Here is an 8,834-nt window from a genome sequence, read left to right as displayed (position 1 = left end):
CAGTGCAGCCCCCGATCCCTCAGCCACCAATCTGTGCAGACCTCCCAGAGGAGCAGCCAGCAGAGACACCCTTCCCTTGGACGATGGTGACAGCGAGCGGGGCCGTGCCACGGGGCTAGTCCAGGTCCTCTGCCCAAACCCTGCTGGCGAATTTGGGCTGGACCACTTTTCCCTCTCCAGCCCCTCGGGCGAAGGCCGGTGAGGCGTCAGAGCCAGCTGACCGCCCCGCAGCTCTGCGCCGACTCCGCTGACCAGCTCAAGAATAACGATTTATTAACAAGGGACAAACTCTCTCTTCCTTGAGTAAGAGAGGAGGCGGTATGAACAGAGGCACCCGTGCGTTATCACAGCCTGCTGTGCCCCAGCCACCACTCAGGCTAAGACAGGGAGATGTTTCCATCCATTTATGCACCCGAAAAGAAAGATGAGTTTCCTTCCAGGATGCGCCAAGGACAAAGGCTGCGTGCGCACCCAGCGGTGCTCCTCTCCACCAGCTGTGGCTCCGGGCTTTGCCCCAGGGTGCCGAGGGCTGGCCAGCGTGGGAGGAACAGCAGAACCGGATCTCCAAGCACATTTGCTTCCCAAATCCATCCTGTCAGCTGCTGGCGGTAGCTCCCCTCAGGGCCCCGGCTCTGCAGGCTCTTCGTCGACACCAGGAGTCCCAGCTAAAGGCAGCTCCAGCGTGTTCAGGCAAATCCCTCCCATGCGGAGTGGGGATTCCCACAGAGGGAATAAGGCTTCACTCAGTGAAAACATCCAGCAAACGGGCTCCCTGTCTCATCATTCAGGCATCTTGAGGTCAGGGCCAGCATCATCTTCAAAGATGGTGCGAGTCTTCCCACGACACCTCGTTAGGGCATCTGGCACTCACGCCGCTGCCTTCCTCCGCTGGCGGGGGAGACGAGGTTGCAACTGGGATTCATTTATGCTCTCATAGTGCCTGGGGATCCTCGTGTCTCAGTCCTCCGCAGAGGAAAGCAGCATCGGTCCCCACTGCAGGAGGAGTTTCCCACCGTCACATCACTGGCAAAGGCCATCCGATTTCACCGGGATGCGGTTGCTGCCGCGGCGCAGCCCAGTGCATGGGGCCGAGGGATGGAAACACCGCCGATGAACCGTATTCACGAGATTCTCATTACAGGCTCGCAGCTAATTACAGCCCTGCCTCCTCTCCCTGGCTTGCCCACCGCCGGATCTGGCCTTCGCCCTCCCAGCTGGGACAGAGGGAAGATACGACTTTCCTTGCACGTTAATAACATCCTCCAGATGACCTTGAGCGCCTCAAACCTTGCGAGGAGCTCTGATAAGGTTGAGACGAGTCGCTGACGTACCAGAGATCCCCAGCTCAATAAATCGATGCGGCTCGTGACGCACGAGCAGACGGGCAGCGCGCACGCCGCCATCGCTCCGGACGTTACTCGGATCCTGCTGCGTTGGGACACGGAGCCCCTGCGGTGTGGGTGCAAGCTGGTCTCTCTCCTCCTGCCTGCCTGGTTCGTCTTTGAAGGGTGAGAAAACACGTTGTCCTCGGGACAATGAGAGCTCGTCCCGACGAGGTGACACCGTCCGGCTGACATCATGCTGCCGGGGGGTGATGTCATTTCTCTCGCAAGTGATGTTGAGTCCCTGGGGAAGGGGACAGGGACGGGGACAGGGACGGGTCCTTCTCCCCCTGCGCAGCCGGCTGGGTGTGGATGCCGGCGGAGCCAACCAGAGCAGGACGGTGCCACCTCCCGTCCTCTCTGTGCCACCACCCCCCCATCACCTTCCTTGTCACCACCATCACCCTGTCCCTGCTGCCATGCCCGTCCCCATTTTCACCCACTGCCACCCCATTCCTGTCCCCACTGCCACCTCATGTCCCCACTGTCACCTCACATTCCCACTACACCATCTGCCTGTCCTCAGTGCCACACTGTCCCCACAGCCCCTCAGGTCCCCACAGTCCCTGTACCCACTGTCACCTCCTTCCCCCACATCCCTTCTCTCCAGTGTCACCTCCTGTCCCCACATCCCCTGTCCCCATGTCACCCCGTCCCCACAGCCACCTCCCCAGTGCCACCCTGTCCCCACTGTCACCTCCTTCCCCACAGCCCCTGTCCCCATGTCACCCCGTCCCCACAGCCACCTCCCCAGTGCCACCCTGTCCCCACTGTCACCTCCTTCCCCACAGCCCCTGTCCCCATGTCACCCCCTGTCCCCACACCACCCGCAATGGCGCCTCAGTGCCCCCCCCCACCACCCCGCCGTGACGTCACCGCGCTGTGACATCACCCCTGCGTGGCGCCGGCGCAGTGCGGACCCTGAAGCGAGGCGGCGGCGGCGCCCGGCGCCGGGCGGGGGCGGGGCGGGGCGGGGCCTCCTCCATCCGGGTCCCTCCCCGCCGCCGGGCAGTGCGGGCGGCGCGAGCCTCGGCGGGACAGCGGCGGGTGAGTGCGGGGCGGCGGCGGCAGCGCGGCGGGGCCCCCTGGGGGGCCGGAGGACCGGGCGCCCCCCTCCCCGGGCGCCGCTCTGTGGGGCAGGGTCCCCCCTCGCCCCCCGGGCGGCGCCGGGCCCCCTCCCGCCGCGTCCTGCGGTGGGGCAGGGCCCTTCCTCCGGCGGCTCTGCGGGGCCGGGCCTCCTCCCCCTGCACCGCTCTGGGGGGCAGGGCCCCTCCTCCAGCCCCCTGTGGGGCAGGGCCCTTCCCTCTGCGATGCTCTGCGGGGCAGGGCCCCTCCAGCCCCGCTGTGGGGCAGGGCCCCCTCCCTCTGCGTTGTTTTATGGGGCAGGGCCCCTCCTCCAGCCCCCTCTGGGGCAGGGCCCTTCCCTCTGCGCTGCCCTGAGGGGCAGGGGCTCCCCTCCCTGTGCACTGCTCTGTGGGGCAGGGCCCCTCCTTGTTCACGGCTCTGTGGGGCAGGACCCCTCTTCCAGCACCCCTGTGGGGCCGGGGCACCCCCTCCTCAGCAGCCCCCATAGGGGACAGGCCGCCCTCCCTCTCGGCCCCACAGGGGACTGTGGGGCAGGGACCTCCATAGGGAAATGGGGCTGTCCCTGACGGTGCCATGCAGGGCAGGACCCCCCAGGCAGCCCCCTATAGGGCAGGCCGTCCTCAAGGTGACTGGGGTGTGCCTTTGGGGTGATTCGCAGCCCTATGGGGGTGCCACAAGGTCCCCACTGTGGACCCATAATGTCCCCACTTGGGGGGCAGAGGGGACAGCCTGGAGGAGGGGGCAGCGGAGGCTGGCCCGTGGTCTGGGATTGCATCGTCAAAGAGGGGGCTGGGGCAGCGCAAAGGGACGGGGGACGTGTCCTCACCCAGCGCCCATCCCGCCCGGACCCCCTTTACGAGGAGGAGGTCCCACCCCACGCGTGGCTCGGGGTCCCCAGGCCACCCCATTCCTGGGAGCCGCTGGCTTGGGGCACGTCCCTTCGCTTTCCTGGGGCCGAGACAGGACGCTGTGGGTTTCTTTGGCTTAGAAAAAAACCACCCAGAAATGGGAAAAAGCTGCTTTTTGGAGTTAAACGGGGCGGCTGTTCCTGCCGTTACAGGCACGTACGGAGCCCTCCCAACATCCGCTGCTTTGGCAGGGGATGCGTGTGGGTCCCACGGGACTGAAAACTGATGGGTAAAAATGCACCTCCTGGGGTTTTGGGGTTTTTTTCTTTAGTTTAGCCTGTCTTTGTTTTAGCCCGGGTGTGCGGAGAGGAGCATCTCGGTGGGTCCCACCGCCCCGTGCACCCACGAGCGGTGCCGGATCCTTCGGATGCGCCAGCGTGTGCGTCTGGGGGTTATTTCCCCCCTCCCTTGCACACCTTTGGCAGGAGGTTTGGATGACATCTTGCGCTGGCACGCTCCTTGCCTTTGATCTCGAGTTTCCTGCCGTGTATAACGTGTTCAGCAACATGCGAACCCGGCTCCGCGGCTGCCGGGGAGGGCGATGCGGGTGCCTCCTCGCCCCGGTTTTCCCCGGCCAGCTCCTGCCGGCAGCTCCTGGCTTTCCTTTGTCTCGGCTGCCGCCAGGACGGGCTCTCACAGCCCGAGGATGCTCCGAACAGAGCAAAGACAAGCACAAAAAACACCCCGTGCCTTTGTTTCCAGCCGTTCGTGGGCTCAGCTGATTTTATGCGGCGTTTTGTGTGCCCAGGCAGATAAACCAACTGCTTGCGTCTCTTTTTTTTATTTTATTTTTCTGGGTTATTTTGGGTGATTTAGTTTGCAGGGAACATATCCCAGCTGCAGGCTGTGCTGGAGGGATGCGGCAGCTTCCTAGAAACGGGGTGAATTAGCCAGAGGCATAACTGGAGCATCTCGAGGTTGTCCTCGCACGTCCTCCTTGCGTCTGCTTGGGTGAGCAAGGCCATAAGCTCTCAGCGCTGTGCACTAAAATCCAGGTTCGCCAACCCTTCTCCTTGCTCGTAGGAGAAGTTCAACCCTGGTTTGCCCAGCGGCTTTGGGGGCCAGCGAGGACAGAGGAAGGGGAACGAAACCCCGGTCTAGGCTCAGACCCGACTGCCTTCACCGCTGAAATAAGCCTTTTTCTTTACGCTTGACTTGCGAGAAAGCAAAAGACAAGTTTTAATATTATTATTATTTTTTACATTCCTGTTGTTGTTTCAGTTCCTGTGGGTGGTCAGTTTGATAGCGAGACGGTAGCCTGAATTCATATGAATGCTGCTTTTTTATGACGGGTGTAAACAGAGCTACCTTGAGCATGTCAAACAGCCCCTGAGTAAATCAGGTTGTTTGCTCTTGTACTTTATTCATACAGGTTAGATGCTCCAGCTGATGCATCTAGAGTACTGTGCCATCTGGAGCAAAAATTAAATACAAATTTGGCCCCCAGCCCGGAAAAATAACAAGCCTTTGCCTCCAATAACTGGCGGCGGAAGAATATAGCCCCTGACAGAAGAAATGCCTGGGGGCAGTGTGGAAGGAACCCAAAATGCACTAATTGAGGTATTTAAAAAAGAAAAGAAAAAGGAGAAGGAAAAGAAATCCTTCCAGCCCTGCATGCCAAAAGCAGCCAGGAGGGATGGTGCGATCCAGTTACCTAGTCATGGGGCTGATGCCCACGGGTGAAGGTCCTGGTCCTGAGTGGGTCGTGGAGCTGCTGGAGGTGAGGGTGGTGATGACCTCCTGGGTCTCCTGGTCTTGTTGTCGAAGGGAATCCCCTCCACAACCTCCCGCAGCTCCATCTGACCACCCTCTCGGCTCAGGTTTTCTTACTTTGTCCCTACTCAGCCTGGTAAAGGTTTATGTCAGGGCTTGCCCGCTGGTTAGGACCTTCCTTCTCATCTTCAGCGGGGTTTGGACACTCAAGGTCTGCTCGTTGCATCACTGGTGGTGGTGTTTAGTCTGAGGCTGTCTCAGATCCGGGGGGACAAGCCATGGAGGTGGGTAAGACCTGGTGGCGCCTCTTGCTTGTACAGCCTGGGCTCTGGTTCGCTTGCCTCCAAGCTCAACTGGAGATACCTGTTGTGATGGATCAGCTCTGAAGGACACCTTGGTCAACGTGCTCTGGATGTTGTGGGGTCTATTCGACCTTCAAATAAGCAAGGGTGTATGTGCAAATGGGATATGAGATGAAGACAACTGGTTGCTGCTGCCGTTCTTGGCCGGAGGGTGGTCCTGGCTGTGTCCTGGGGGAGAGGCAGGTGATGGGGAGGAGGAGGTTGAGGGTTACATGGCGAGGAGGCAGCAGAGCTGCTCATGGGATGGCTCCAGACTATGAGACTGAAGGGAGCCTGGAGGTTTTACCCAAGAAGGGCTGATTTCCAGCTGATCTCCCAGAGGCCTAAATGATGTGTGGGACAATATGAGGACGCCCAGCTTTTGCTAGGAGGGCTTTCATGCTCGTGGACCACCTCTCCACGTGTTCCCTCTTGGGTCATCCCTCCCAACGGCCCGGCCATTGCCTCCACGTTCGCCATATGGCAGAAGATGTGTTGCAAGCGATTAGCTCGTAGCCATAAAACACCGCCTGGATGTTGAAAAGGTGGAGAGAGGCACGGCTGGGCGTGCTCATCTCCTGTTGTTCCCACCACCGCGACCTGAAACGCGTCTGCGATGGGATGGCAAGGCTTGGCATGGCTGAGACGAGGTCCTCTCCCACTGGGTCAGACTCTTGCCGTCTCACCTGGGTACACAGTAAACCCAGGCAACCCCATCCCTCAGGCCGGTGTAGGAGGTGCAGATGCTTCTGGTGGTCTTCAACCACCTTGGAACCGCTGGTGTCAAAGCCTGGAGGGTCTTTTTTGGGTTTGAAGCTTCCCCTGGTCTTTGGTCATCTCGGTCTCAGCTGTTGTTGGTGTCACTGAGCTGGGTTTCTGTTTATTTTTGTTTCCTGCGATCATTCATCAGAAAGCTGAGTGTTGTTGACATAAGATAACATCTACCTTGCACAGACTTCCTTTCCCTGACCCTTCCTAACGACGACGTTGCCTTGAAGCCACCCAGACTTCATGGCGGGAGCGGCCGCCCTGCCCGTGTCCCCACCCTGACTCACTGGCAGTGCTTTAAAATGACATCAGCGATGATGTGATGCGGAGCTTATCTGCAAGAGAGCTCAGCCGTCGCCTGACCCTGGCGGTGCCTCTTGCTTGGTTGAGAAATGCAGGTGATCCCATCGAAAACGCCCTTGAGGAGAGGATGTAAAAGCCCCGCGGTTTCATCATAGCGATGGGCAGAGGTGATTTGTTTCCTGACCTGAGGAACGGGAAAACCTCGGCATCTTCTCTGCACGGTGCGGTGGGTTGGAGCGGTACCCGGTTCCCCCCATCCCGGGATGAAGAGGTACCTGAGTGCTCGCTGGGGATGGAGCTGCGTTGTTTTCGGATGCTTTTCCCTCCCCGGAGCAATGGCACGGGCCATCTGTGTCGTTTTTTTACCTGTGTGGCACATTTAATTACCGTCAAAGAAAGAAAAAGGAAACCTAAACAGTTCGAACCACGTGCCAAGGGCTCCCGTGTCCTGTTAATGAGCTGATTACGGTGCCAGAGGGATGTCGACAGGAGGAAAGAGCAGCCATCCAAAGCACCTCGAAAGGATGCCAGCAATAGCATCGGCGGGGAGGATGGAGCGGCTGTGAGCCTCCAAAGTAGGGATGAGCAGTGGCAGGAGAGGATAAGGCCTGGTTTGGGCAGGATGGACGGCCCCCCTGCTCCGAGAAGAGGAATGGACTCGATGCCAGCGCATGGACGGGCAGCAGGAGCTGGGTGCCAGAGCCCACGGACCAAATTAGCTGCAAGCAGCTGCCTCGGCGTAGCCAAAGGCTGTGAGGTCTCGGGTTGCTCCGATGCCGGAGCTAAAACTGGATCGGCCTTCGGAAAAAGCGGGCGAGACGCCGAGAAGCAGGAGGAGGAGCAAGAGCCGGGCTGCAGGAAGCCCAGGCAGGGAAGTCCTTCAACCGGTTTGCTTTTTCTCCTCCAGCTCCGGGGCTGCGAATGTGAGAAGCAAGCAGGAATAACTTCTCCTGGTTTATTTTTTTATCCCCGTGGAGGATTAGCCTGGCCGCTAATACAGCTTTTAACTCGCAAAGCGCCTTAGAGGAAACCACTCCAGGAGTGCGTTTGCAGGAGAGAAACTGAAAGTGCCGAGCGGGGAGCAGCTGCCCTCCTCGTTTCAGCCGTTGGCCGTCTCGGGGCTGTTACCGCTCTCCCTATCTGCAAATAGTAGGGGTTTCCCGGCTTGGAGGATTGTTTACGGGAAAATATAAGAGCTCCGGGGCTGTGCAGATTCCTGTCCTGGGAATCCACAAGCGTGGAGGCAGGAGGTTTCGGCTCTTCAGTTGGACTGTTGGAAGGCAGGAGGAGCAGCAACCCAGCAGGTAAGAAGATGGGTGAAGCCAAATTACCCATCCAGATCGGGTGGGAGGGAGCGCAGTCTCCCATCTGACGGCTTCCAGCTAAAATAAACTTATCCGAGCGTCACGCCTCCCCCCTGACCAGGCTCTTCGTGCTTGCAGCCTACACAAAATTGAATTGCCGGCGTACCGTAAGGATCGAATTAAACTTCTCTCCGTGCAGAGCTTTGTTGCGAGCAGGCAAATACTTCACAGTGCTTTAAAGACTCTCGTTTTTCTATTGTTCTGTATAAAAACCCGTCGCCAGGCTGGGCTTTCCCCAGAGCGAGTGCCTGGTTTGGTTATTAACGCAGCTGCGGGGTTGGTTTTTTTTCTTTTGTTTTTTATGTGAGGAGTGCCGGATTAAGACCCAACATCTCGCTCTCTTGGTGTCTGAAATAAAAGATGAGGCTTTTGGAGACTGTGACGGTGGTGGCCATCCGAAGTGGGACTGGATTGCGCAGCATCGGGTGGTTTTGTGGCTGAATAAATAGTGGTAATCTCGCCCGAGAGCTGGCTGGAGCCTGTCGGCTGTCTGTCAGCTGAGCCCTCCACCCTGGTCTCGCTTTGTATCCACACCAAAAAAAAAAAAAAAAAAAAAACCCACTTTGCGCTGAGCATTGTTTGGGGGCGGCACTTTGGGAATAAAAGCAGGAAAAATGGATCGTTTCCTCGGCTGGAGCCTTGCTTGGGAGATGCCGAGTTGTTGTGTGCTCCAGACTGCCCTCGGAGCTTCCCCCTTGCATCTTCCCCGCTCGCATCTCCTCCAGCATCTCCCTCCCTTGCATCTGCTGTCGATGCAGCAGGAGGAACGGGTCCGGGTGGTGACGGCGAAGGGGTGGGATGCGTCGCAGCTGGGGGAGAGGGATGGGGCTGGAGACGAGCCCGGCATCGGGTGGTTTATTCCAGTTCGGAGGAGCCTTGGATGCTGATGCTGGGAGCAGGAGTGTTGCAGGGAGTTAGGAGTTGAGCTGCCTGGGGATGGCGAGTGTTTCCCCAAAGCCAAGAGAATGC

General features: G+C 59.1%; 1 protein-coding gene across 4 annotated transcripts in view; it reads left to right on the top strand.

The window, feature by feature from the left end:
• Window positions 1–2,363: 2,363 nt before the first annotated feature.
• Window positions 2,364–8,834, top strand: part of RNF24 (ring finger protein 24) — a 33,273-nt gene continuing 26,802 nt past the window's right edge. The window contains exon 1 of one of the 4 annotated variants that reach the window (XM_087737528.1): window positions 2,364–2,429. The gene's annotated coding sequence lies outside the window, so the exon portion shown is untranslated. Of the gene's footprint in view, window positions 2,430–6,624; window positions 7,806–8,834 lie in introns of those variants that run through there. The other 3 variants (XM_087737525.1, XM_087737526.1, XM_087737524.1) reach the window with 3 other exon arrangements.

Source organism: Nipponia nippon, unplaced genomic scaffold, assembly GCF_047370975.1.
Source record: "Nipponia nippon isolate SJK-2023a ecotype South Korea unplaced genomic scaffold, ASM4737097v1 scaffold_6, whole genome shotgun sequence".
NCBI lineage: Eukaryota > Metazoa > Chordata > Aves > Pelecaniformes > Threskiornithidae > Nipponia > Nipponia nippon.
This window is presented reverse-complemented; position numbering and strand designations above follow the sequence as displayed.